The sequence below is a fragment of the Plecotus auritus genome (assembly GCF_963455305.1).
Source record: "Plecotus auritus genome assembly, chromosome: X".
Lineage (NCBI taxonomy): Eukaryota > Metazoa > Chordata > Mammalia > Chiroptera > Vespertilionidae > Plecotus > Plecotus auritus.
Window position 1 is genome coordinate 90,330,038 of NC_137784.1, and position 27,400 is coordinate 90,357,437.

Consider the following 27,400-nt stretch of genomic DNA (forward strand, 5'->3'; position numbering starts at 1 on the left):
TGACTTGGTGCCTCATATTCATTAACAGTGTGTCAGTGGGGCAAAGAAACGAGTTGAACTTCCATTCCGCTATTTGAAAGAGGGTGGTGTGATTTACCTGACATCATATTAACAGTCCCAGGCAGAATCTGAACATCCATTCCCATTCATACTTATACAATATTCTTAAACATGGTGATTGCCTATCATGAAAAGGGTTAAATAGGATCCGGAGTCTCACAACATAATACCTAAATGTTCCAGGATACAACTGAAAATCGCTTGTTATACCAATAATCAGTAAAGCCATAACTTGAGTAAAATGAGAAAATCCACTGACATCAACAAGGAAATTACTTAAATTCTGGAATTATCTGACAAAGATCTTAAAGTAGAAATTATAAAAATGTTTAATTGAGCAATAACAAATACCCTTAAAACAAATGAAAGATTAAATATCCAAGTAAAGGAATAGAAAATATAAAGAACCATTATAGAACTGAAAAATATAATAACAAATAATTTTTTTAGAAATCTCCCTAGAAGTTTTAGGAAAGAAAGAATCAGTGAATGTGAAGACAGATTAACAGAAATTACCCAATCTGAACAACAGAAAGAAAATGGCTAAAAAAAAAACACAAAACAATAAGCCAAGCCTTAGAGACAGTGGACAATAACAAAAGAGCTAACATTTGTTTTATCAGTCTTAGAAAGATTGAAAAAATATTTAAAGAAATAGTGGCTAAAAAAATCACAAATTTGGTAAAAGACATGTCTATAGATTTAAGAAGCTAAGTGAACTGCAAACAGAATAAATCCAAAGATATGCATACCAAGATCTCATGATAATAAAAATTCTAAAAACTGAAGACAAGAGAGAAACAAAATGGCAGCGGAATAGACAGACGTGTTCTGAGCCTCATCCCAGAGCAAATAGAGGGAGCAGCTGAAACGAGTGGAATCCAGCTCGTATTGGTGAAGGGGGCGCAGCTGGTGAAACAGTTTGCAGCTGGGAAGGGTAGAGATCCCTCCGATAAAGGTAAAATCAAAGATCTGGGCAGTAGAATCTACCAGACCTCTGTTCCAAGAAGGTTGGTCGGGGAGAAATTACATGGCGCCAAGCCGCGTCCGTGAGGACAGGCAAAGCGTCTGACTGGAAAGAAAAAAAAAGGGGGGGGGGCAAGGGACTGCGGTAGATAGGGGATTGTAGACCTTGGAGTCTGAATTTGGGATCTGAGCTCAAAGGCAGCCCCGAAGAGCTGCCAGACCGCACAGTGCCGGCAAGAGAGGAACTTGCAGAGACATGGTCCCTCCTCGCGCTGGGGCCTGCGCCTTTCTACACTGAACCTAGTTCATAGGATCTTTAGGATAAAGACACTTACCTGTGGCAGAGGTGCAGACGAAGGGGTGAGCTTGTGGAATCTGGGGAGTGTAGGCAGCGGACAGTCCAAGAGAGGTGGAAGCGAGTCTGGTGTTGAGTCATATCTAAGCCCGGTTGCCATTTTCTCCTGAGAGATATCCCCTCCCTCCAGTCTCCAGGAAACCAATATAGCCACACCCAGATCCCACCCTGAATAACACCATGGAATCTGAATACTCCCTGAGGCCATAGGATCTGCCCTAAAGAGAAATCTTTAGAAGCTAGGAACCTCAATTACAAGGCTACACTGCCAGGGCCCTTCAGAGTGCTTCAGTGTGCCTCACTGGCGAACTTACTGTGGGTGCTCCTGTGAGCCACCACTGGGAGTAAGCGCCTATCCACCACAGGTGCAGCAGCGAAAGCTGAGGCTACCCACCCCATAACTACAGAACTCTGGGCATCACAGTCACACCTGTCCAGAGGGCAGGCCCCCTGAGCCACATCACCCCAACAGACAGTTCCTTGGTGCCACTGTGAGTCCCCACTAGGCACGTGTGATTTCAATTAAGGGTGCAAGACAGCAAAAATTGGGATACTCCCCTCCACGGCTGCTGACTTCTAGACATGGCAGTTGTGCCTCTCAAGCTTGCAGGCCTATATCAAGAGAACCCAAATAGCTCAAGTAGGGAGCTACACTAGATTACCAAGCCCAGGAGAACTGAGAGATTACACCAGTAGCACCATCACCAAAAGAACGTGGGTAGCAAAGCAATTGGATCTACAATTAAAACATTATAGGAAAACATGGGGAGACACAAAAGCAACTCCCAAAGGAAAGAAAAAGAGGAATCACCAGAAAGGGAGTTAAATGAAATTGAAGCTAGCAGCTTAACAGAGAAGAATTCAGAGTAATGGTTATAAGGATGTTTAAACGGATGGATGACAAATACACACAACTCAATGACAAATACACACAACTCAATGAGAACTATAAGGAGCTGAATGAGAATGTCACCAACATGAAAAGAAACCAAGAGGAGATGAAGAACGACATAGCTGCAATAAAGAACATATTGGAAGGCTTAAACAGTAGACTAGAAGAGGCAGAGGACCGCATCAGCGAATTAGAAGACAAGGTAGGAAAAAACACACAAACACAGCAGCAACTGGAAAGAAGACTTAAAAAGCAGGAGGAGAGCCTAAGGGAGCTGTGGAACAACACAAAACGAAACAATATTAGAATAATAGGGATACCAGAAGGAGAGGAAGAGAAGCAAGGAATAGAAAACCTGTTTGAAGAAATAATGACAGAAAACTTCCCTGATATTGGCAAGAAAAAAACTATGCAAGTCCAAGAAGTACATAGAGTCCCAAACAAGTTGAACCCCAAAAGACCGACACCAAGACACATCATAATTAAATTGGCGAACACCAATGACAAAGTAAGAATCTTAAAGGCTGCCAGAGAGAGACAGAAAGTTACCTACAAGGGATCTCCTATTAGAATATCAACTGATTTCTCAACAGAAACACACCAGGCCAGAAGGGAATGGAATGAAATATACAAAGTGATGCAAAGCAAGGGTCTGAATCCAAGAATACTATACCCAGCAAGGCTATCATTCAAGATTGAAGGTGGAATCAGGAGCTTCACAGACAAAAAAGGGCTAAGAGAGTTTATCACTACCAAGCCAGCAATGCAAGAAATGCTAAAGGGACTGCTGTAAAAAGAAGAAAGAGAAAGGCAAAAAGAAACACAAACACTAAGGAAAAATATGACAACAAACATGTACTTGTCAATAATAACATTAAACGTAAATGGATTAAATGCACCAATCAAAAGACATAGGGTAGCTGAATGGATAAGAACACATGACCCATATATTTGCTGTCTACAAGAGAACCACCTCAGAGCAAAGGATTCACACAGACTGAGAGTAAAGGGATGGAAAATCATTTTTCAAGCAAATGGAAATGAGAAAAAAGCTGGGGTTGCGATACTTATATCTGATAAAATAGACCTCAAAGTAAAGGCCATAACAAGAGATAAGGAAGGCCACTACATAATACTAAAGGGAGCAATTCAACAAGAAGATATAACTCTGGTAAACATATATGCACCCAATGCAGGAGCACCCAAATACATAAAAAAAACTCCTGGAAGACATCAAGGGAGAGATTGACAACAATACAATCATAGTAGGAGACTTTAATACACCACTGACATCACTGGATAAATCCTCTAGACAAAAAATCAGCAAAGAAACAGCAATTCTAAATGATGCACTAGATCAAATGGACCTAATTGACATCTTCAGAGCATTTCACCCCAAAGCCACGGAATATACGTTCTCAAGTGCACATGGGACATTTTCAAAAATAGACCACATACTGGGTCACAAGCAAAGTCTCCCCAAATTTAAAAAGATTGAAACCATATCAAGCATTTTCTCAGACCACAATGGCATACTATTAGAAATAAACTATAATAAAAACATTCCAAAAAATTCAAACACTTGGAAGCTGAATAGCATGCTATTAAACAATGATTTGGTGAGCAACGATATAAACGAAGAAATTAAAAACATCCTGAAGACTAATGACAATTAAAACACAACAATGCAATTGCTATGGGACACAATGAAAGCAGTCCTGAGAGGGAAGTTTATAGCTCTACAGGCCTACCTCAAAAAACAAGAAAAAATGGTAATAAATGATCTAACTCAACAACTCAAAGAATTAGAAAGAGAGCAACAAGAAAAGCCCACAGTGAGCAGAAGGAAGGACATAATAAAGATCAGAGCAGAAATGAATGACATAGAGACCAAAAAAACAATACAAAAGATCAACAAAACCAGGAGCTGGTTCTTCGAAAGGATAAACAAGATTGATGAACCTCTAGCCAGGCTTACCAAGAAGCAAAGAGAGAGGACCCAAATAAACAAAATCATAAATGAAAGAGGTGAAATAACAACAGACCCCACAGAAATACAAAGGATTGTTAAAAAATACTATGAACAACTCTATTCTAACAAACTAGACAACCTGGAGGAAATGGACACATTCCTAGAAAAATACAACCTTCCAAAACTTACTCAGGAAGATTCTAAAAATCTCAATAGGCCGATAACTATGGAAGAAATTGAAGCAGTCATCAAAAAGCTCCCAGCAAACAAAAGCCCGGGGCCAGATGGATTCACAGGGGAGTTTTACCAAACATTCAAGGAAGAACTAAAACCTATCCTCCTCAGACTATTTCAGAAAATTCAAGAGGAAGGAACACTTCCAAGCTCCTTCTATGAAGCCCGTATCATCCTAATACCAAAACCAAATAAAGATAACACAATTAAAGAGAATTACAGGCCAATTTCCCTCATGAATATAGATGCCAAAATCCTCAACAAAATTCTAGCAAATCGAATCCAACAGTACATCAGAAAGATCATACACCATGACCAAGTAGGATTTATCCCGGGGATGCAAGGATGGTACAATATTTGCAAATCAATAAACGTGATACATCACATAAACAAATTGAGAGATAAAAACCACATAGTCATATCAATTGATGCAGAAAAAGCATTTGACAAAATCCAACACCCTTTCTTGATAAAAACTCTCAGCAAGCTGGGAATAAAAGGATCATACCTGAACATAATAAAAGCCATATATGACAAACCCACAGCCAGCATCATAGTCAATGGGCAAAAACTAAAACCATTTCCCCTAAGAACAGGAACAAGACAGGGATGCCCACTCTCACCACTCCTGTTCAATATAGTGCTGGAAGTACTAGCCATTGCTATCAGACAAGAAGAAGAAATAAAAGGCATCCAAATTGGAAAAGAAGAAGTAAAACTGTCCTTATTCGCAGATGACATGATACTTTACATAGAAAACCCTAAAGACTCCATCAAAAAATTACTAGACTTAAATGAATTCGGCAATGTAGCAGGATACAAAATTAATGCCAAGAAATCTATGGCAATTCTATATACCAATAATGATCTTACAGAAAGAGAGACTAAAAAAGCAATCCCATTTACCATCGCACCAAAAAAATTAAGATACCTAGGAATAAACTTAACTAAGGAGGTAAAAGACCTATATGTGGAAAACTACACGACACTGAAAAAAGAGATAGAGGAAGACATAAACAGATGGAAGAACATACCATGTTCATGGATTGGTAGAATCAACCTCATTAAAATGTCCATACTACCCAAAGCAATCTATAAATTCAATGCACTGCCCATTAAAATACCAAAGAAATATTTCACAGACCTAGAACGAAATTTTCAAAAATTTATCTGGAATAAAAAAAGACCCCGAATAGCTGCAGCAATCCTGAGAAAGAAGAACAAAGTAGGTGGGATCTCAACACCAGATATCAAGCTGTATTACAAAGCCACTGGTTCTTAAACCAGCCTGGTACTGGCACAAGAACAGACATATAGATCAATGGAATAGAATAGAGAACCCAGAAATTGACCCAAATCACTATGCTCAATTAATATTTGACAAAGGAGGCACGAACATACAATGGAGTCAAGACAGTCTCTTCAACAAATGGTGTTGGGAAAATTGGACAGATACATGCAAAAAAATGAAGCTAGATCACCAACTTACACCATACACAAAAATAAACTCAAAATGGATAAAGGACTTAAACATAAGACGGGAAACCATAAAAACACTAGAGGAATCCACAGGCAGAAAAATCTCAGACATATGCCGAAGGAACTTCTTCACTGATACTGCTCCTAGGTCAATGGAAGCCAAAGAGAAAATAAACAAATGGCACTACATCAAAATAAAAAGCTTTTGCACAACAAAGGAAACCATCAATAAAACAACAAGAAAGCCCACTGCATGGGAGAACATATTTGCCAATGATTCAACGATAAGGGTTTAATCTCCAACATTTACAGGGAACTCATGCAGCTTAACAAAAAGAAGATAAACAACCCAATCAAAAAATGTGCAACTGATCTAAATAGACACTTTTCGAAAGAAGACAGAAGGAAGGCCAAGAGACATATGAAAACCTGCTCAAAGTCGCTAATCATCAGAGAGATGCAAATCAAAACAACAATGTGGTACCATCTCACACCTGTCAGATTGGCTATTATCAACAAATCAACAAATGACAAGTGCTGGAGAGGATGTGGAGAAACAGGAACCCTCGTGCACTGCTGGTGGGAATGCAGACTGGTGCAGCCACTGTGGAGAACAGTATGGAGTTTCCTCAAAAAACTAAAAATAGAACTCCCTTTTGACCCAGTGATCCCACTTCTAGGAATATATCCCAAGAAACTAGAAACACAAATCAGAAAGGATATATGCACCCCTATGTTCATAGCAGTACAATTCAACATAGCTAAGATTTGGAAACAGCCTAAATGCCCATCAGCAGATGAGTGGATTAAAAAACTGTGGTATATCTACACAATGGAATACTATGCTGCGGTAAAAAAGAAGGAGTTCCTACCATTTGCAACAACATGGATGGAGATGGAGAGTATTATGTTAAGTGAAATAAGCCAGGCAGAGAAAGATAAGTATCACATGATCTCACTCATTTGTGGAATATAATGAACGGCATAAACTGATGAACAAGAACAAATCCAGATAATGAGAAACGTCAAACAGCACGTCATACCACAGGGAAGGTAGGGGAGGGTGGGGGTAAGGGGGAGAGATCAACCAAGGGACTTGTGTGCATGCATATGAGCCTAATCAATGGACACAGACAACAAGGGGGTGGGACATAAGTAGGGGGTGGGGGGTTATGGGGGAATAATTTGTGTTTTTCCCTTCCTGACAAAATTTATATAAGGTTACAAAAAGAAATTGACAGCCAGTTTGAAATTTAATAGCCATAGCCTAGAGCAAAGAATGTCCTTACATGATATTATTCTACAATGTTATTAAAATTCTAGATATTTTACAACAGCATATTGTACAATTATTCCAAATAAACTTACAAACTAATTCTTGGAATGTTTGGCAGCAATTAAAAAAAAAAAAGGACATGAAAGGATATAATCCCTTTCAGAAGGAATTAAGGCGTTGGGAAGGCACTTGAGCATTCTATATTGCCCTCTCTTGCCTTTTGTGCCACGAGGGACCCTCTTCTCACAATCCAATTGCCCTCAGCTATTGCCTGAGCTTTCTGTTCATGCTGAGCATGAAGCCTCATGGTGGCTGGTACCATGGATCTGTCTCTCACCCAATCCTGTGAGCTGGGCCCTCCCTAGAGAAGAAACCCGAGTTCCCCAAGATATGTGATCAGTGCTGAGGCTCCGCCAGCAGGCCAGGGGATTCCCAAGGCAGGTACTGGGTGTGGAGGCCATGGGGGCATAGGCTACCAAGGAGACAGAACTGAACCTCACATCACCCTGCTTGGCCCCGGAGGATGACTGGTTAGCCAGAGACGGGTAAGATTCCTCAGGGAAGGAACAACCTAAGACAGGCACAGTCGCAGAGGGGCCATCAGGAGAGAACTTGGGGATCAACAGAGGTGGGGCACAGACCCTCACCCCCCCAACCTTGCAGGGGCCTGAAACCTCACCCCGTCTGAGGGAGGTCTCCTGCCCCCATGGCTGCTTTGCTTCCCACGCCCAGCTCAGATGGGGACACAGGTGACAGACAGTGACTTGGCCCAGCTCAGATTGGGACCCAGGTAACAGACAGAGACTTGGCCTGACAGCAGCTGCCCTATATCTAAATCCAGCCTAGCACCAGGAATGCTCAGGGCCTACTCAAGAATGCAAATAATCCTTTCCACTAATATTTACAGGGTAAACTAAGATTGTTGGTAGAGTATTAAATTTGACAGTAAAATAATAATCAAGTGTTCAGATTAATTTAAATAGGCTAATTGAAATAAGTGAATATTCAAGAAAATTTAATTGTACTGGACAAAAAGCTGTTCCTAATGTGGTAACTAAAATTTCTATTGGTAGTTCATCTCATGGTAAAATTCCTAAACATGCAATGAAACTAAAGCAGTCATATTTTTGTCAAAAAATTAAAATTCAAAATCATCAAGACTGCATTATAAAAGTTACAAAAGCCTCCATTAATCAAAAAAGGGGGGATAGAAGGGTAATATGATGTAAGGAAAAATATCTTATAAGTAAATTACATCTAGAAAACTTTTACTTTACAAAATTAATTTTCATTTGTAATGCTAACAGCAAGACACCCATGAAAAACACACATGGTGTCTAAATAAGACAAAGGAAAATCGTTTGGGCAAAAATAAAAAGGATCCCAAATCAATTATATAGAAAAGATTCCTTTATTGACTTTTGGTTGAGAATATGTTTGTATATTTTCAGAAAACAACTCCAAGATCATGTGGATTCCTGCAACAGAGAGTAATTGACAGGTCTGCTCCAACCACGAAGACAAGAGGAGAAACAGTCCAGAGATGGAAGACGCTGATGACGCCTTGCCATGCTAGCACTCAGCAGCTGTGTGATGCAGCAAGTTGCCTAGGACCAAACCAGAGAGGATCGGACCTGCATTGCCACGATGTGCCCACCATCCAGATATCATTGCTGACATGTACACATAAGGAACTGTTTGACATTGAAATGGGGACTCAGAACTGTTGGACATGGAAATTGGGACTCAAACATTTTTTGTTATTATATGTTTATTTCTAGTCTGCAGAGGCAAGATTTTTTTAAAGGAATGAAATGGGGAAAAAATAGATACAGAGGCAAAGAAGCATTGAACAGACTGTCAAACTACAGTGGGAAGGCAGAGGAGGTTGCGGTGGGGGGGTGGCTGTAAGAGATCAACCGAAGGACTTGTACGCATGCATATAAGCATAACCAATGGATAAAAAACACTGGGGGGAGGGGGCAGGTAAAGGCATGTACTGGGGGGAAGGGGAGGCGGGGGGGAAGGTCAATGGGGAAGGAAAAAAAAAGGAGACATATGTACTACTATTTGTAATACTTCAATCAATTAAAAAATAATAATAATAAAAAAATAACAAAAAAACAAAAAAAAACAAAATTCCAAATTCAAAGTAAAAAAAAAATAATAATAATAATGAAAAAAAAAAAAAAACTGAAGACAAGAGAAAATATTGAAAGAGGCTAGAGAGAAACAACAAATTACTTATGAGGGATCAATGATTCAAATGTAAGTTAATTTATTATCTGAAGCTATGGAAGCCAGAAGAGAGTGGCACTAAAGGAACTGTCAACATCAAATTCTATATGCAGCCAAGATATTCTTCTGTAATGAAAGGGAAAGAAGAACAGTCTCAAATTTAAAAAAAAAAAAACAACTAAGAGAATTTATTACCAGCTGGAATAAATCACACCACCCCCTTACTCTTAAATAATGGCTAAGGGAAGGAGACTTGACTTTCAATGGTGAAAATGCAATACAATATACAAATGATGTATTACAGAATTGTACACTTGTAACCTATATAATTTTGTTAACCAGTGTCACCCAAATAAGTTCAGTAAAATTTTTTTAAAGAATGGCCAAAATAAGTTTCTGGAACAAAAATAAAATGATAGCAAAAGAAGATTGGGACTTCAAGAAAGAATGGGTAATAAAAATAAGGGTATACATAATAGGCTGTCATTCTCATCAGTTTTTTAATTGTTTGATGGTTGATACAAAAATTATAACATTATCTGATTGTGGTACAAGTGTGTTTAGAGGAAATACTTCAGATATTTACATTTTCAAAACAGGGAGAGTAAAGGAACTAAAATGGGTATAAATTTTCTCACTTCACTTTGTAAGTGGTAAAACACTAGTACAAGTACACTGTGATATGGTCAGCATATACATTGTAATAACTACAGTAACCACTAAAAACTATATAATACATTATAAGCTATAAAATTCAAATATATTAAACAAAATTCAAAATGGAATTCTATTAAATGTTCATGTGACACAAAATAAGGCTTGGAAATGGAAACAGAAAAATAAGAAATGGAACAAATAGAAAACAAATAATAAAAAGACAGACATAAGCCCTACATATGAATAATTACTTTAAATGTAAATGGTCTAAATCTATGATTTGAAAAATTGAGATTGCCATCATCTTAAAAAAGAATCCTATAACCATTAACATTTATTCCCCATCCCTAGCCTTAAGCGGCCACTAATTAACTTTATGTTTCGATAGATTTGCCTAAGCTGGACATTTCACATAAATGGAATCATATAACATATGGTCCTTTGTGACAGGCTTCTTTATTTAGTATTATGTTTTCAAGGTTTATCCATGTTGTAGCATGCCCCATCACTTTTAAATTTATCATTTATTGGGTATGCAACATGGTGTCAGGTACTATGATGGGCTCAATGAGTGCTTTATTTTGTTTGTTCTTTAAAACAGTCCTTTGAAAGCAAATAAGTTTATCTCTTATAGATAAGGAAAACAAAATTCAGAAAGGCTATATCATTGGCTTAATGTTCCATAGGTAATAAATGGCTGAGCCAGAAACTAAACCCAAGTCTGAAGCCAAAACATCTTTTCACTATGCCATGCCACTGCACCGTTCAAGACAAGGTGGATGTGTTCCAGCAGACAATTTGGACTCTATTCAGCAGCCAGTCATGATTGTTGTCTGTTTGTAACAATAATATCTGAGGATCCTATTGGCCTTGACTTGAATTTGTCTTTTTGATAACAAGAAGGACTGGTTAAGCTGATCTTTCAGAAATGCTGCATCTTTAATTTGTGACCAATTCTACTGCATGTAAACAGATTTGGTTAATATTCTTGCCCATCTATGACAAAGGGGTTAAGCATCTTCAGACTTCTATGGTTTTAGATGAAAGGGGTGTATATTTTATACTGTATTTGGCAGTAATTTATCCAGGCTTTCATGCCTAGTTAATGTAAGTGGAAGACATTGTTTGCTGCAGATATCTATAATTATTTCTGAAAGAAACTTGCAAGTTTCAGGGAAATTTGGTATTTTATTTTGTAGATTCTTTCTATAGTATCTTTAAAATATATATTTTCTTTTAGTAATGAAAAGAGCATTTTAAAATTTCCTCTCAGAGACTTGTGAGCAGAAAACTTGTTGAACAAATCATGTGCAGTTGGAAAAAGCAGCTTAACTCGCCAGGTTTTCAGCCAATAACTTGATATTCTTAGATTGTCAGATACTATAGCCATCCAGGTATTTTGCTACTTTGAACCAAAATAGAATTCCTTCCCCAACCCTCCACAACGTATTTTTGTTGTTTGAAATGTTGCCTAACAAGGGCTTTCTCTCTTCAACTCACCATTCTGCACCATCTGTTAGGAGAGTGCCTATTTTGAACACAGTTTTCTATAGATCCTGGATGAGCCAGGCTGTTTGGAGAAGGAATCTTGACATTGGGGAAGGGAAGAAGGAGAAAAAGTGGAGAGTATTAAATATATTTCTATGAAGTTTCTCTTCTATACCAAGATAACTGTTTCATGGTGGTTCATCCTTTTAATGTGGGGGGTGATTCCAAATTAAAAATGGGTTAAGGTGTTGTCAAAAGCAGACCGAAACCAAGTTGAGAGTTTTAGGGTCAAACCCCAATGATGCATCATTGGGTGCTTTATTTTATTTGTTCTTCAAAACAGTCCTTTGGAGGTCAACAGGGTTTTTTTTTTTTTTAACTGTGTAGAGTTAATATCAGAAGTGGAGTTAAGAATTAGAACCTAGGAGGTGTATCAGCAAACATATTGCTATGAGAGATGTCTGAGATTTTGCTGCCTATGGTTTCTTCTAGGGTTTTTATGGTTTCAAGGCTTACATTTAAGTATTTTATCCATTTTTAGTTTATGCTTGTGTATGGTGTAACTTTGTAGACTAGTTTCATTTTTTTGGTGTCCAATTTTCCCAACACCATTTATTGAAGAGATTGTCTTTACTCCATTGATTGCTTTTGCCTAATTTGCCAAATATTAATTGAGCATAATGGTTTGGATCAACTTCTGGGTTCTCTATTCTGTTCCATTGATCTATGTGCCTATTCTTGTGCCAATACCAGGCAGTTTTTATTATAATGGCAGTGATCCCACTTCTAGGAATATATCTTAAGAATCCTGAAACATCAATCAGAAAGAATATAGGCACCTCTATGTTCATAGCTGCACAATTTACAGTAGCTAAGATCTGGAAACAGCCCAAGTGCCTTTCAGTAGATGAGTGGATAAAAAAGATGTGGTACATTTACACAATATAATACTATGCAGCTTCAAAAAAGAAGTATATTTTTGTAGAGGTGTTCTCTCTTTTCCGCGTCCAGCACGGAAAAGGAACAGGTCTGGTTCCTGAGTGGAGGAGCTGGGGATTAAGAAATAAAAGAAAGAAAGAGACAAGAGGCAGAAATAGAAGCAAAGCTGGGAGCCGGGTGGGACGCTGCTTCCTCTGATGGAGGGGCAGGTGGCCCAGAGCCGACATAGCACATTTATTTATATTCCAAAGTACAAAGGGGGTTTCACCGAAAAACTTAGGATCAAAGGAGGTTGGATGGGCCCAGGTCCTATTCATTCCCTAAATTCCCGGTGCTAGGTGCAAGACTGGATTTACACCTCAAAGACCGCTTCCCTGCACTTGGACAAAGGTAAAAGTCAGTACTGATAACATCCCCCACCTTCTTGGGGAGGGTGTAACCGAGAGGGGCAGCTCTGCCAGTCGCCTTGGGCTCAGCTGACAACAATTTAAAGAATGTCCATGTGCCTTCCCAGGGGGCCCTCTACATATTTTACCCTTTCAGACAGCATGGAGGGACCTGAAGAGTATTATGCTAAGTGCAATAAGCCAGTCAGAGAAAGACAAATATCACATAATCTCACCTATATGTGGGATTTGATTAACAAAATAACAAAATAAAGCCAGAGACATGGAAGTATGCAACAGACTGACAAATCTCAGAGGTAAGGAGATGGAGTGGGGGCAGGAAGAGATTAACCAAATAACTCATATGCAGTGAAGGCCTGGGGAGGGAGCAGGAGCTGGGTAGAGGGGGTTAATAGGGGAGAAAAGAGACATTTGTAATACTTTCAACAATAAACATACATTTTTAAAAAAAGAATAAGAACCTAGGTTAGCTATAAGATAGCAGTAGAACAGTACTGGAAAATGAGACAAAGGCAATCTAACTTTATCCTGCTTGGTACTGGCTGACATTTAAAGTCCTGGCATCATTGCTTCTAGACTAAACTGTAGTTTTCCTTTAAGGTGTTGTCAACTAGAGCCCAGCATTATCAAGTGTCTGGGGAGATAAATGAAGGTGAGATATTGAGCAGTTTTCAAGGCAGCCAGTCAAAGTGAGATTAATGAGTGGGTTAAGAAAACAGACTTATCTCTTCACCCTCCTAACCTCAAGTAATCCCTTTATGGGCACTTGTTGGGGGAAACAGAAAATGCTGATGGGTGACAAACCTTGGGTTATACTGGTGCCAATGAACAAAGATTTGGGGGCATGAAGTCAGTGTGTGAGCATGTGAATACCTTAGTCTTTTATCTGACCATCTTGATCAACCCTCAGATCCTGTGACGGTGAATTTTATGTGTCAACTTGACTGGGGCACGGGTGCCTAGATATTTGGTTAAACATTATTTTGGTTGTGTCTATGAGGTGTTTTGGATGAGATTAACATTTGAATAGGTAGATTGAGTAAAGAAGATTGCCCTTTCCAATGTGGGTAGACTGAATAAGAAAGAATACTTTATTTCTGTCTGGTTGTCTTCAAGCTGGATGGTCTTCTCTTGCCTTTGGACTTGGCTCTCCAGGGTTTGGACTTCTTATCTTCCATAATCATGTGAGCCCAATTAATAAGTTCTCTCTCTCTCTCTCTCTCTCTCTCTCTCTCTCTCTCTCTCTCTCTCTCTCCACACACACACACACACACACACACACACACACACACTCCCTACTGATTCTATTTCTCTGGATAACCCTAATACCAAAATCCTCATTGCTTGCCCCTTGGGTCACACATGCTCAGTCCAATTCTCCTACAGGTAACCTTAGAAGAACAAAGAAGAATGTCCTTGAACTTCTCCTATAAAAGGAAGAAATAAGTCTCTCCTTCCTAAACCAACAATCATCTTCTTCTACATAATCACAAAGACCTATATGTAGGCTTAAAATTTTGAGAACTGAAGTAATGTTGTATGGTTCTTGATTTATTCAGTTTAGTGCTTGCTCAATTATCTATAGCTATGGAGTCAGCTCTTCTGGCCAAATTCACTGGCTAACAGATGAGTGGCAGTGTTATATAGACCCAGTCTGTGCATTACTTATGCATAGGGTATTGTTGTTCTAAGTGTTCACAGGGCAGAGATTACATTGCTGTAATGTGTGTACAGTGTCTAGGAAGGTGCTGCATGAAGACAGAGGCTTCATTGGAATAATTTGATTATATAATAACTAGTGATTTGCCTTCTGTATGCATATTTCTCAGGAAAAAGTAGAGAAACCAGAAGCACTGTTATGTCTATGTGGAAAAACATATTTCCTAGTAGAGACACAAAAGAAAAATGCAATCGGTCATCAAAATGTTTGGTTGTTATCAAGAATAGGGAACATTTAACCCCCAGAGGGGAAGGTCATATTTGCAGCTTATTTTCATTTTGTCCATAAGTCAGACTTCAGGAGATGATCCCACCTATGTGTATAGTTGGGAACACAAACATGACATTTAAAGTATTTTGTGAATATATTTTAAAAATAAGAAGAGCAGAATGATTTTCTATTCAAGATCTTTATCTTGGCAAAAATGTAATGATGATGATGATGGCTGTGATATTGACTATACTGATAATAATGATAGTAACTGCCACATATTGAATATTTACTAAGTACTTCAGGAGATGATCCCACCTATGTGTATAGTTGGGAACACAAACATGACATTTAAAGTATTTTGTGAATATATTTTAAAAATAAGAAGAGCAGAATGATTTTCTATTCAAGATCTTTATCTTGGCAAAAATGTAATGATGATGATGATGGCTGTGATATTGACTATACTGATAATAATGATAGTAACTGCCACATATTGAATATTTACTAAGTACTTGACACTGTTCTAAGTATTTTACATGTAAAAACTCATTTAATTCTCAAAAAGACTACCTTCAGCTACAAAGCTTCATTTAGGGATACTTCTTAAATGAGAAAAAGGAAGTATTTTACAAGTTCTTGCACTACTGAACTTTAAATAGAAATTAAACTCTGTCAGTTTTTACTATTAAAATACAAAGAACTATATTATTTTCTTTTTTGTAAGTCAATGTGTTAGATCTTTGTTTCTGGGCTCTTTGATCAACATCAAGCTCTATATGTCTTTTCTGATCTTGCCTCCTCCTTTCTGCTTATTCTTCCTTTTCTTTCATCCTCCTCTTCTTTCTTCAGTAACCATATATGGAAAAAATAAAATATATTATTATGGGGTTGGCCCTGTTTATATACTGCAAAAGGTAACACTGTACATCAGGCCATTTGAAAACTTCTGGATTACTAAGGAAATATTTCAATATTCACAAGGTTTAGAGTAAGTAAATTAAGTCTTGATCCAACAAAATTTTATATCAGGTTCGTTTTGACTGTCATTGACGATTTTTCACATTTACATCAATAATATATAATGTATTCATGGTTGTATGTGTTAGAGTGAGGATAAAGGATTCTAGATGAGTCCATGTTGACCTTGCAGGCCACCATTCCACTTCTAAAATATTTACAACCATAAATCCCAGTCCCTATCCCTTAAATACTTGGAGAAGATAAGCCAGGATAAAAATAGCTTTTCATTTGAAGGCAGGTATACAGCTTTATTTAAAAAAAATGCCCTGATGTCTAAGAGAAAAACAGGTCACTTTGATTTCAAATTATTTACTTGGTGAAGTTGTGAGCATTTTTATTTAATTATTGGGGTGATATTGGTTAATTATATATGTTTCAGGTGTACAGTTCTATAATACATCATCTGTATCTTGTATTGTGTATTCACCACCCCAAGTAAAGTCTTTTTCCATTTATCCCCCCTTTACTGTCTTCTACCACCCCCATCCCCCTTTTTCTCTGGTAAGCACCATATTGTTGTCTGTGTCTATGAGATTCGTTTTTGTTTTTTTTGCTTAATCCCTTCACCTTTTTCACCGAGTCCCCCAACTCCTCTCCCCTTTGACAACTGCCAGTCTTTTCTCTGTCCCTAAGAGTCTGTTCCTATTGTGTTTGTTAGTTTGTTTTGTTAATTAGATTCCACAATATAAAAATATGTTTCTGAACCTTATGAAAATTATATACACTGAAGCTGAAGAACATATATGCATATACCATGGACATGGACAATAGTGTGGTAAAGGACAAGGGAGGGGGAATGGGGGACATCCTCAATAGTGTCAACATTAAAAATTTTTTAATTAAAAAAAGATATTATCTTTGAACTGGAATTGTTGTGATGTAAAGTATGTATGGCATTTTCACTATTATTAAATGACTTCCTAAAATAGATATTCAAATTTATATTCCTATTAGAAATTCATAAGAGGTCCAATTTCCTCAAATTCTCACCAGTCCTTTGATACAACAGACCAGGAATAGGGTTAAGGCAAATAGCATGAGTCATGTAAGTGCATGGTCAGATCCTGTTTTTATTTAGAATTTAATATTTTGTTCATTATGGGTTTTTGTATTAATTTTGAGTTTTGAAGACATTGCATTAAGATATTATTTTGACTAGTGAGTTTTTTGTGCCCCCTTACAGGACAGTGCCTGGTTGATGTTAATTAATTTTATTTTTTTGTAATTCTGATGTATATAAAAAGATCCTTTATTATCCTAACTTGGCATTTGCCTGATCATTAGCAAGATTAAGTATTTTTTTCTATACATATTAACCATCTAGGTTTCTTTTATGAAGTATCTGAACATATCTTTTAACCACTTTTCTGTTGGGTAGTTTTCCTTCTCTATATTAATATGTTGAACTAATTTACATGTCCTTTTAAAAATCTCTTTTTGACTTAAATGCATTGAAAATATCTTTTCTCAGTCTGTCCCTGACCTTTTCATTTTGTTTATTGTATATTTGTTATATCCTAATATATAAAAACCCAGGGTCCATAATGACCGACTGAAGGCTTGACTAAACACCGGAAGTCAGTCCTGCAGTCAGTGCTGGGATTCTGTGGCGACCCAGCACTGACTGCTGCCAGTGCAGGCACAGTGACCCAGCACTGACTGCTGAGGGGACTGCAGATCAGGCCACCGTGGCAGCTGTTGATCAGCCGTTGCCTCTTTCTTTCTCTCTGGGCTTCATCAGCAGCCACACCTCTGTTTCTCTCTGGGCCTCCTGGGGCGGGGCTGCTGATCATCCCCGCCTCTCTGATCAGGCCCGGAGATAGGCCCGGAGATGCTGATTGGCATAGAAACCGACCAATCAGAAACAAATCTGGGTGAACTGTGAGGAGCCAATGGCTGCCTAGGAGACGGAGCTTTTGATGCTGACTGGCATAGAAACTGACCAATCAGAACCAAATCTGGGGGAACAGTGAGGAGCCAATGACTGCTTAGGAGGTGGAGTTTTTGATGCAGACTGGCATAGAAACCGACCAATCAGAGCCAAATTGGCTGGCAGGGGAGGGCAGTTAGGGGTGATCAGGCAGGCAGAGGCAGTTATGGGTGATCAGGCTGGCAGGAGAGAGCAGTTGGGGGTGAGATCAGGCTGAGAAGGGAGGGCAGTTAGAGGTGATCAGGCAGGCACCGAGCCACTAGCAGAAATTTATAATTATAATGTAGTCAAATTCATTAATCTCTTCATTTATGATCTATGCTCTGCAGTGTGTTTGTTTAAAATATTTTCTCTACCCCAATGTCAGAGAACTTCTCCCCACTTTTCTTCTGAAAGTTTTAAAGTTTGACTTTTCATATTTAATTCTTCAATTTATCAGGATAAAGTAGGAATATAATTTTATCTTATTTCATATTTATAGCTAGTTGCTCAACAAAATGTATTGAGTAGTTCATCCCATCTTTTCTTAATTAATTTATAATGGAATCTATGTCAAATACAAAGCTCAGATATATAAAGTGAGTCTGTTTCTGGGTTTTCTGTTACATTTTATTTGTTTGTTTATTTTTGTACCAATTCTATACTTAACAAAATAATCCTATATAATAAAAGTGTAGTATGCAAATTGTCCCCTCAACCAGAGTTCTTCCAAGAGTTTGACCAGAGGTCGGACTGGCAGGGGGAAGGGAAGGAGGCCCCAGCACTGGCAGGTGGTTGGGGGAAGGGAGGGAGGGCCCGGCCAGCAGCTGGCAGCTGCTAGGGACCCTACAAGTACATGAATTCCATGCCTTGGGCTTCTAGTAGTTTATAGTAAGTCTTGATTTCATGGTGGGTAGAACCTCTTATTATTATTACTAGTGGCCCAGTGCATGGATTTGTGCACATTGAAAGGAAATTAATTAGAAGAAATATTTTAATATCGCTCTTCACCCTTTCTCTATAATAGAAGTGTCAAAGATTAAAGAAAATTAGTAAAATGTATATGAAAATAATATATAAATTGATTAATAAACAAGAACAACATGATATAACAACAAAGACATTATATGAAAACAACATTGATAAAAACAATGACTGATAAATTGATTAAACTTATTCTAATATCCCCCTGTATACCACATTAAAAGTAAAGATACTTTCAGAGCGCTTGACTAATTTCCCTTGTGATGAAGTATTTACAACTTTAACTTTAACGTCACATGCTCTTTGAACTCGAGAGAAAGCAACATATAACTGACCATATCCAAAAATGAGTTCAGGTAGGAATATTTCTACTGTGTCTAGAGTTTGTCCTTGTGATTTATTAATAGTCATCACAAATGCTGGTATCACAGGAAACTGTCTTTGAATTAATTTAAATGGGATGCCAGTGTCATATGTGGACAAATCATTTCTTAGAATCAGAACAACCTCTCCTTCCACAGATCCTATTAATAATTCAGCTTTGATTATGTTAGGTGCAATATCTTGATAATAAATCTAGTATGATTACAAAGACCCCATTTACTATTAAGATTTCTCAGTAGCATGATGATTGCACCCACTTTCAATTTTAATTTATGACAGAGCATTCCCAAAGGAGTAATACTATTAAAAAATTTGATAGGAAAATTTTCCTTTTTGGCATCACCCATTGAATCAGTGGAATCATCACTCAAATAAGTGTGAAAATCTCCATCGAGTATATCCAAAATTTCTTCATTTGATTTATGAATGTGTTGATTTTTTGGACAAAGAAATGATCCACAATGACAGATTGAAATGCACGTGTGCGTTTGGTGCCAGCAAGAGCTTTATATGTATCGCACATGTGCGAGTCAATGTTTATTTTTAAATTGCCAGTGCACGTCACATGTACCAGCCACTTGGTCGGTCGGATGATTGGATGTATGTATGGTCAGTCACTTAGCCTTTTATATATATAGACTAGAGGCCTGGTGCATGGGTTTGGTGGGGTCCCTCAGCCTGGCCTGCAGAGATTGGGCCAAAACTGGCTCTCTGACATCCCCTGAGGGGTCCCAGATTGTGCGAGGGCACAGGCCAGGCCAAGGGAACCCACCAGTGCATGAATCTGTGCACGGGGCCTTTAGTATGCATATAAGATCTTTGGTTAATCTTTTCCCGCCCTCCCCCCTTCCCTCTGAGATTCATCAGTCTGTTCCATTTTTCCATGCCTGTGGTTTCTGCTTCTGCATTGAGCATCTGCCTCCTCGTGGTTAGTGTGTGTCATAGCTACTGATCAGAAAGTTGAACAGTCAGCCAGTCGCATAGGCTTTTATATATATAGATTATTATTAAACAATATCTTGGTTACTTTAGCCTTGCATTCTTCAATATAAATTTTAGGATGAGCTTTTGAAGGAAAAATGTTGTTGGAATTGTATTGGATTTATGGATTTGCTCAGAGAAAATTATCATCTTTGTGATATTGATTTACTCATCCATGAACATGACACATGAACATTGGCATTTCTCTATCTATTTATATCTTCTTTTGTGCTTTTAATAACATTTTATAATTTTCTCCATAAAAGTCATATACTTCTATTCGATTTATTTTTGATACTTATACAGTACTAGAGGCCCAGTGCACAAAATTCATGCATGGGTAGGGTCCCTAGGCCTGGCCGGCTATCAGGGCCAATCTGTGGGGTGACTGGCAGGGTGATCAGGAGGCCTCAGTTGGCACCTGCCTTGATCAGCCTGTTGCCACCCACTAGCTGACCCCACCTCCCACTGCCGCTGCTGGTTGCCTCCCTATGTGGGGTGAACGGTGGGGCTCCTGGGGTCAGCTCCTGCATTTAGCATCTGCCCCCTGGTGGCCAGTGTGCATCAGAGCAACCAGTCATTCTACCAGTTGTTCTGCAATTTGGTTGATTTGCATATTAGGCTTTTATTATATAGGATTGTTTTTCTATTGTAAATAGTATTTATATGTATTATTTTACTTTAAAAATTTTTGTTGGTGGTGTAAAAGAATACAATTTTTGTACATTAATGGTATATCCAGCAACATTTTAGTTTTATAAGCTCATAGATTTTCTTGGGTTTTTGTATAGATAATTGTATTATCTCCAAAAAATATCAGTATTTCCTTTCCTATGCTGCTATATTTTACTTATTTTTCTTATTTAATTGTATTGGCCAGGTCTCCCAGCATAATCTATAGCAATAAAAGCATAATATGCTAATTAGATTGGATGTCCTTCTGGACATCCTTTGGGACTACCTTCTGAAAGAAGCCAGGGTTGTGAGGGAAGCTTAGGTCCCAGGTGCCTGCTGATGGCCGGAGTGAAGCCTGGGTCCTGGATGTCAGAGGGAAGCTGGTGCCAGCAGCTGGGGGAAGGAAGGCCTACTTTTGCACAAATTTTGTGCATCAGTCCTCTAGTATTAAATAAAAACAATGGTAGTAAGCATTTTTTTAATATATTTTTTTGATATTTTACAGAGAGGAAGGGAGAGGGATAGAGAGCTAGAAACATCAATCAGCTGCCTCCTGCACACCTCCCACTGGGGATGTGCCCGCAACCAAGGTACATGCCCTTGACCGGAATCGAACCTGGGACCCTTCAGTCCGCAGGCCGACGCTCTATCCACTGAGCCAAACAGGTTTCGGCAGTAGTAAGCATTCTTGATTAAGCTTAATGGAACAGCCACATTCAAATGAAATTAGTAAGAACATGCCTCTGGCAGCCTACAACCTTTTATTTGTTGTTGTTTAACTTCTGCCTTTACAATGGCCGTGATGAATGACATCACAAAAGAAAAAAATCCAATTAAAATCTAAGGGCCCAGCCAAAACCGGTTTGGCTCAGTGGATAGAGAGTCAGCCTGCGGACTGAAGGGTCCCGGGTTCGATTCCGGTCAAGGGCATGTACCTTGGTTGCGGGCACATCCCCAGTGGGAGGTGTGCAGGAGGCAGCTGATCGATGTTTCGAGCTCTCTATCCCTCTCCCTTCCTCTCTGTAAAATATCAATAAAATATATTTAAAAAAAATCTAAGTGCCCAATAAAAAAAATTTTTAAAGTTATCATCAATTATAGTTGTTATATATTTTCCAGTAGTTTACCTTTATCACATTAAAGAAATAAACTTTCTAACACAGTGATTTTAGAGAAGTTTTAGGTTTGTAACAAAATTGAGAGGGAGATACAAAAATATCTCATATACCCATGGCCTACACACATGCATAGATTCCCCTATTATTAACATCCCAAACCAGAATGGTACTTTATCAAAGATAAATCTACATTGACATAATATAATTATCCAATGTCTATAGTTTACCTTAGAGTTAACTTGTAGTATTGTACATTCTATGGATTTGAATAAATGTATTGTCACATATATCTATTATTATATGATACAGTCTTTTCACTACTCTAAATATTCTTTGTGTTCTGCCTATTCATCCCCTGCCCCAGCCACTGGCAACCAATAATCTTTTTATTGTCTCCATAGTTTTTCCTTTTAGAAAATTAACTTTTATTCTTAGTTTTTTTTAGATATTTATCTTGAAAGGTTGTAAATTTTTATCAAAAACTCTTCTTGCATTTCACTAAATTATTTTTATGTTTCATCTTATAATGACAAATAATATTTTTTCCTTGAAAGCTAAACCATCTTTATAATCTTCAGATATACCAGACTTAGTCATGATGTGATATATAGATTGAGTGAATTTATAATATTTTGTTTAGTGTTTTGTGTCTATGTTCATAATTGAGGTTGGCTTATAAATATTCATTTTCATTCTGTCTTTTTCTATGTTTGATGTCAAAACTAAGCTAGACTTATTATAGAATTGAATACTTTTTTAGGAACGTTTATGTAAATTGGAGATTATATGTTTTTTGAAAGTTTGTGTTTTGAAATTTGATTGAGAGTACATTTTTAAAATTGAATTTATTGGGGTGACACTGGTTAATATAATTATATGGGAGGAAGTAGATTTTTAATTATTTAGTTTTTAAACAATAATTGTAAGGTTTGTCCAATTTTCTGTTTCTCTATGGGTTGTTTTGGAGAAAATTTTTTCCACATTTCATTTTATTAGCATAAAACTCTTCATAGTATTCTGTTTTGATGGTTAAAAATATTCTCACTAAAAATGTATTTAAATACAATGGTGGGTACGTGTCATTGTACATGTGTATAATGCAAAGGCATCCTAGATAATAAAAACCTAATATGCTAAGTGTGCAACCGTTCCACCATTCAACCAGGTGCTATGAAGTGCACTGACCACCAGGGGGCATATGCTCCAATCAGTAGGTTAGCTTGCTGCTGGGCTCCGGCCAATTGGGACTGGGCGAGATGGACTGGACATGCCCTGGAGCCCTCCCATGGTCTTTCTGCGCCCCGATCATTGGGTTGGGTCTCTTGGCCTGGCCTGTGCCTGTTGGGTCCCTTGGCCTGGCCTGTGCCCTCTCGCAATCTGGGATCCCTCCGGGGATGTCAGAGAACCAGTTTTAACCTGATCCCCGCAGGCTAGGCCAACGGACCCCACTGGTACACGTGCACTGGGCCTCTAGTAAAATATAATGAAAAGACAAAACTATAAAGACACTAAAAAGATAAGTGGTTTCCAGGAGTTTGGGATGGGGAGGAGGATGAATAAGTAGAGCACAGGAAATTTTTAGGGCAGTGAAATGACTATGTATGATACTATAATGATGGATACACATGTCGTTGTACATTTGTCCAAAACCACAATGTATAACACCAAGAGTTAAGCCTAATGTAAACTTTGGACTCTGAGTGATTATGATGTGTCAATTGAAGTTTATCACTTGCAACAAATGTACCACTCTGGTGTGAGATGTCAATAGTGGGGGAGGCTGTGAGTGTGTGGAGATGGGTTATATGGAACTTTCTGTACCTTTCACTCATTTTTTTTTTGTGATCCTAAAACTGCTCTAAACAATCTATTAATTTATAACATGCATTTAATTATGGGTGAAGTTAAGTAGTCATACATTTAAAAGCCATTTTAAAATTATTTTATGAACTTCAGGTCCATGAGGTTTGTCCATTTTTATTTGAGTTGTTAGTGTTTTATTACAGATTTCAAAAAACTATTTATATATAAATGAAGTTAGTTTTTTGTCCTATGTTATAAATATTGTTTATTTTATTTTGGTGTAAAAGTATTTTCTGTCAGAAATTTAATTTTTTTTCTGTATTCAGATTTATCAGTCTTTTCTTGTATGACTTCTAGGTTTTGTGGATTGCTTTGAAAGGTTTTTCTCAATATTAGATTATTTTATAAAATATTCTTCCATATTTATATTTAGTATTTTTATTATTTTATTTTTATATTTAAATCTTACCATTTTCACCCCCACAAAGAGTTTAGTTTTAATAAACAAAAAAAGCATTTATTTGAACAAAGGATTACGATTCAAAAGACATATTCAAGAAACAAGCCAAACTAGACTGTGAGAACAAAGAAGGGCAGGACCTCTAAAGACAAAACCACAAAATGTAGTTCTTCCATGCAAATAAAGAATTGATGACCTGATTAACAGGGATTAGTTAGTTACAATAGGCAAATGAGGGTGGTGACAACTATAAGGAAGAGGGATAGTCCATATGTGTCCATACAGCAGTTGTTGTTCCAGGATGTTTATGGCTCAGGTTTGAGCTGAGTTTAGCAACAGGTTTAGCAACTAAATAGCAGAGACCTGAGGCACTGTATGTGGATAGGCTGTATGGGCCCCACTTCCCTAACAGCCTCCTGACTCTAAGTGACTCTCTTAGCAATGTTTATTCCACTTTATTTGTTTTTATTTTCACTATCTGGAATTGTTTTTTGTTTAGGGAGTTTGGCAATTTAATAGCAATCGATAACATTGCTTATTACTTAATTGTCAATTTAATAATATCAGTTATTGAATAATTCATTTCCTGGCAGATTTTGAATACCATTTATACAGTATAAAATACTTATATGTATAGAAGATGACAATAATAATTGCTACTTCCTATTGATGTTACAAGGATTAAAGGAGATAATGTATTAAAGCACTCGGCACAGTGCCTGGCATATAATAACCACTCAGTATTTGTTTGTAAACTTATTTCTGGGCATTATATAATGAACATACTAGGGGTATACAATACAGTGCCACCCAGATATCTGTTTCCTTATAATAGCATCTAGCATAATATACATTATCTTATTTACATTTTAGTGATCCTAAACACAATCTCAGAAAGGTTTTGCAGATTTGGGCTTCAGGAGCATAACCCCCCCCCCATTAATATCTACTTTTAGATACACTTGACATAAAATATGAATTGTAATTTGGGTTACTATACCTAGAGACTTACAATTTGTAAAGCAAAGGTAAGGTCAAACTTAGCTTTAATTCATTTATGAAATAAACATAAATGCAATGTCCATAACATATCAGGCACTGTGCAAAGCACTGAGGAGACATGAATGAACAGGGCCCAGGCTCTGCTCTCAAGAAGATTGCAGATGAATGCAGTGGTAAGGAGAAGCATTAGGTTCAGAAGTGATCACCCAAAGAGGGCAAGGGTGGAAGTCTTAAAGCACAAAAAATATTTAAGGTTTGAGCGGAGCAAGAGAATCCAGAATAGGAAACCAAGGATGACTGTCTAGAAAAGGAGAGAAACTAGTAGATAATGATTTATAAGAAGTCAACAAAAGAGAGAGAAGTTTAAAGAGGGAGTAGTCAATCATGTCAATTGGAACAGAGGTCAAGTAAAAAGACAGGAGAGTATCTATTGAATCTGTAATAATGGAAATCATTCATGACTTTAGGAAGAACAGTTTTAGTAGAATTATGAAGGATGAAGCCACTTTTAACTAAGTTGAAGTATTAAATGAGATCTCAGAAAGTTAAAATGGTGAGTACACTCATTTCAAGAGCTTAGCCAGGAAGGAAAGGAAAACAAGATTATGGCAGCTAGAAGGAATTGTAAGTTAAGTTAAGAAGCGTTTTTCATTCTTTTTAATGTGGAAGATACTTGAGCATGTTTCTATGCTGTAGAAAAAAGTCAGCAGGAGAGAGTGAGATTGAGGTTAAGAAGACTAATGGATGCTTTATACATCAGTATCCCTGAGAACAGAGGAGGTAATAGGATCCAAGTGGAGGAGTTGGCCTTGGACAGAAGAGGTGACAGTTCACTCATTGAGACTAGAGAAAAGTAGTCAACAGTGGGGGTCATTGCTGGATAGGAAAGTCTCCCTTGATGACCTTGAATTTCTCAGTGAAACAAGAGACTCAGCAACTGTAGATAGTGAGGGGAGAGATGGCAGAGTAAGATTTATGATAGCCATGTATCTGTTTTAAACCATGGTGTCTAGGAGAAAACAGTAGGAAAATAAAGATAGCAAGTGCTATTACTACTACTACTAAATATTTGGAAATTCACAGCCCTGAGACTTTGGGAGTTTTAGCCTAATGTTTAGGAAATAAGCCAAGGCATCACCAAGCAGCTCAGCAATTTCTTTAGCCTTGGGGTCCCTGCTGGATTATTGAGGCAGATCAGATTAGTGTTTGGAGCTTACCACCTTCCTCTGTAAACAGTGCCACTAATACTGCAGGTGCCAAAACTTTGAAACATGCCTGAAGATTATCATGATGATAAGAAAAAAGTAGTTAATGTTCATTGAGTGTTTTGTAAGTGCTAGGCACTGTTTTAAGTTCTTTACATGGATAAAAGTTAGCTAAGTAACTTAATCCATGGAAATTGATTATGTGCATGCATGTATGTGTGTGTGTAAAATAAACATCATGTAGATGAAATATATATAACATATACTCCACACTATGCCTGGCATTTAGCAGAAGCTGAGGTTTTTCCTTTCTTCCCCCATCTTTCCCTCCTCCCTCATTAGCCCTCCACACCCACTACCCTCCAGGGCAGAATTAGGAGAAAGATGCATATGAAAGGGGTCTCTGTGTCATTGTCCCTGGTCACAGACTGTTTAGTGGAAGAGAGCAAAGCTCTTGGAGTTACCTTTGGATTTTTGTCTCCACATTCAAGTTGTCATTTCTTTGAGGACAGGGGCTATGCTGTACATGTGTTTGTGCCCCCATAAGCATCTGCATGGTGGTCACATCAGGCAGGCCCTAAATAAGCTCTTTCAGGCTGGGTTCAGCCTCAGAGGTCCTAGTTTTCAGTGATTGCTACTTCAGGTCTTGGAGTTATAGCTGACAGGTTCTCAGGAGCACGAGAGAGTAGCCAGAGCCACCCAGTAGCAACCCTTTTGGCAGTGATCTGCCGGGGCAGGGCATCAGGCTAGGAGGCTGAGGACCTGCAACCCAGATGCAGCTCTGCCATCCACCAGTTGATGACCCTGTGAAAATCTTTCCACTTGCCAGGCCTCTGGGCCATCTCCTGTGAAATGAATATCATAACCCTTGCTCTGCCTACTTCACAGAGGTTCTCTAAGGATAGTTTGGATGACAGTCATTAAAGATGTTTGCAAAAATGAAAGCTTGCAGATGTGAAGGGA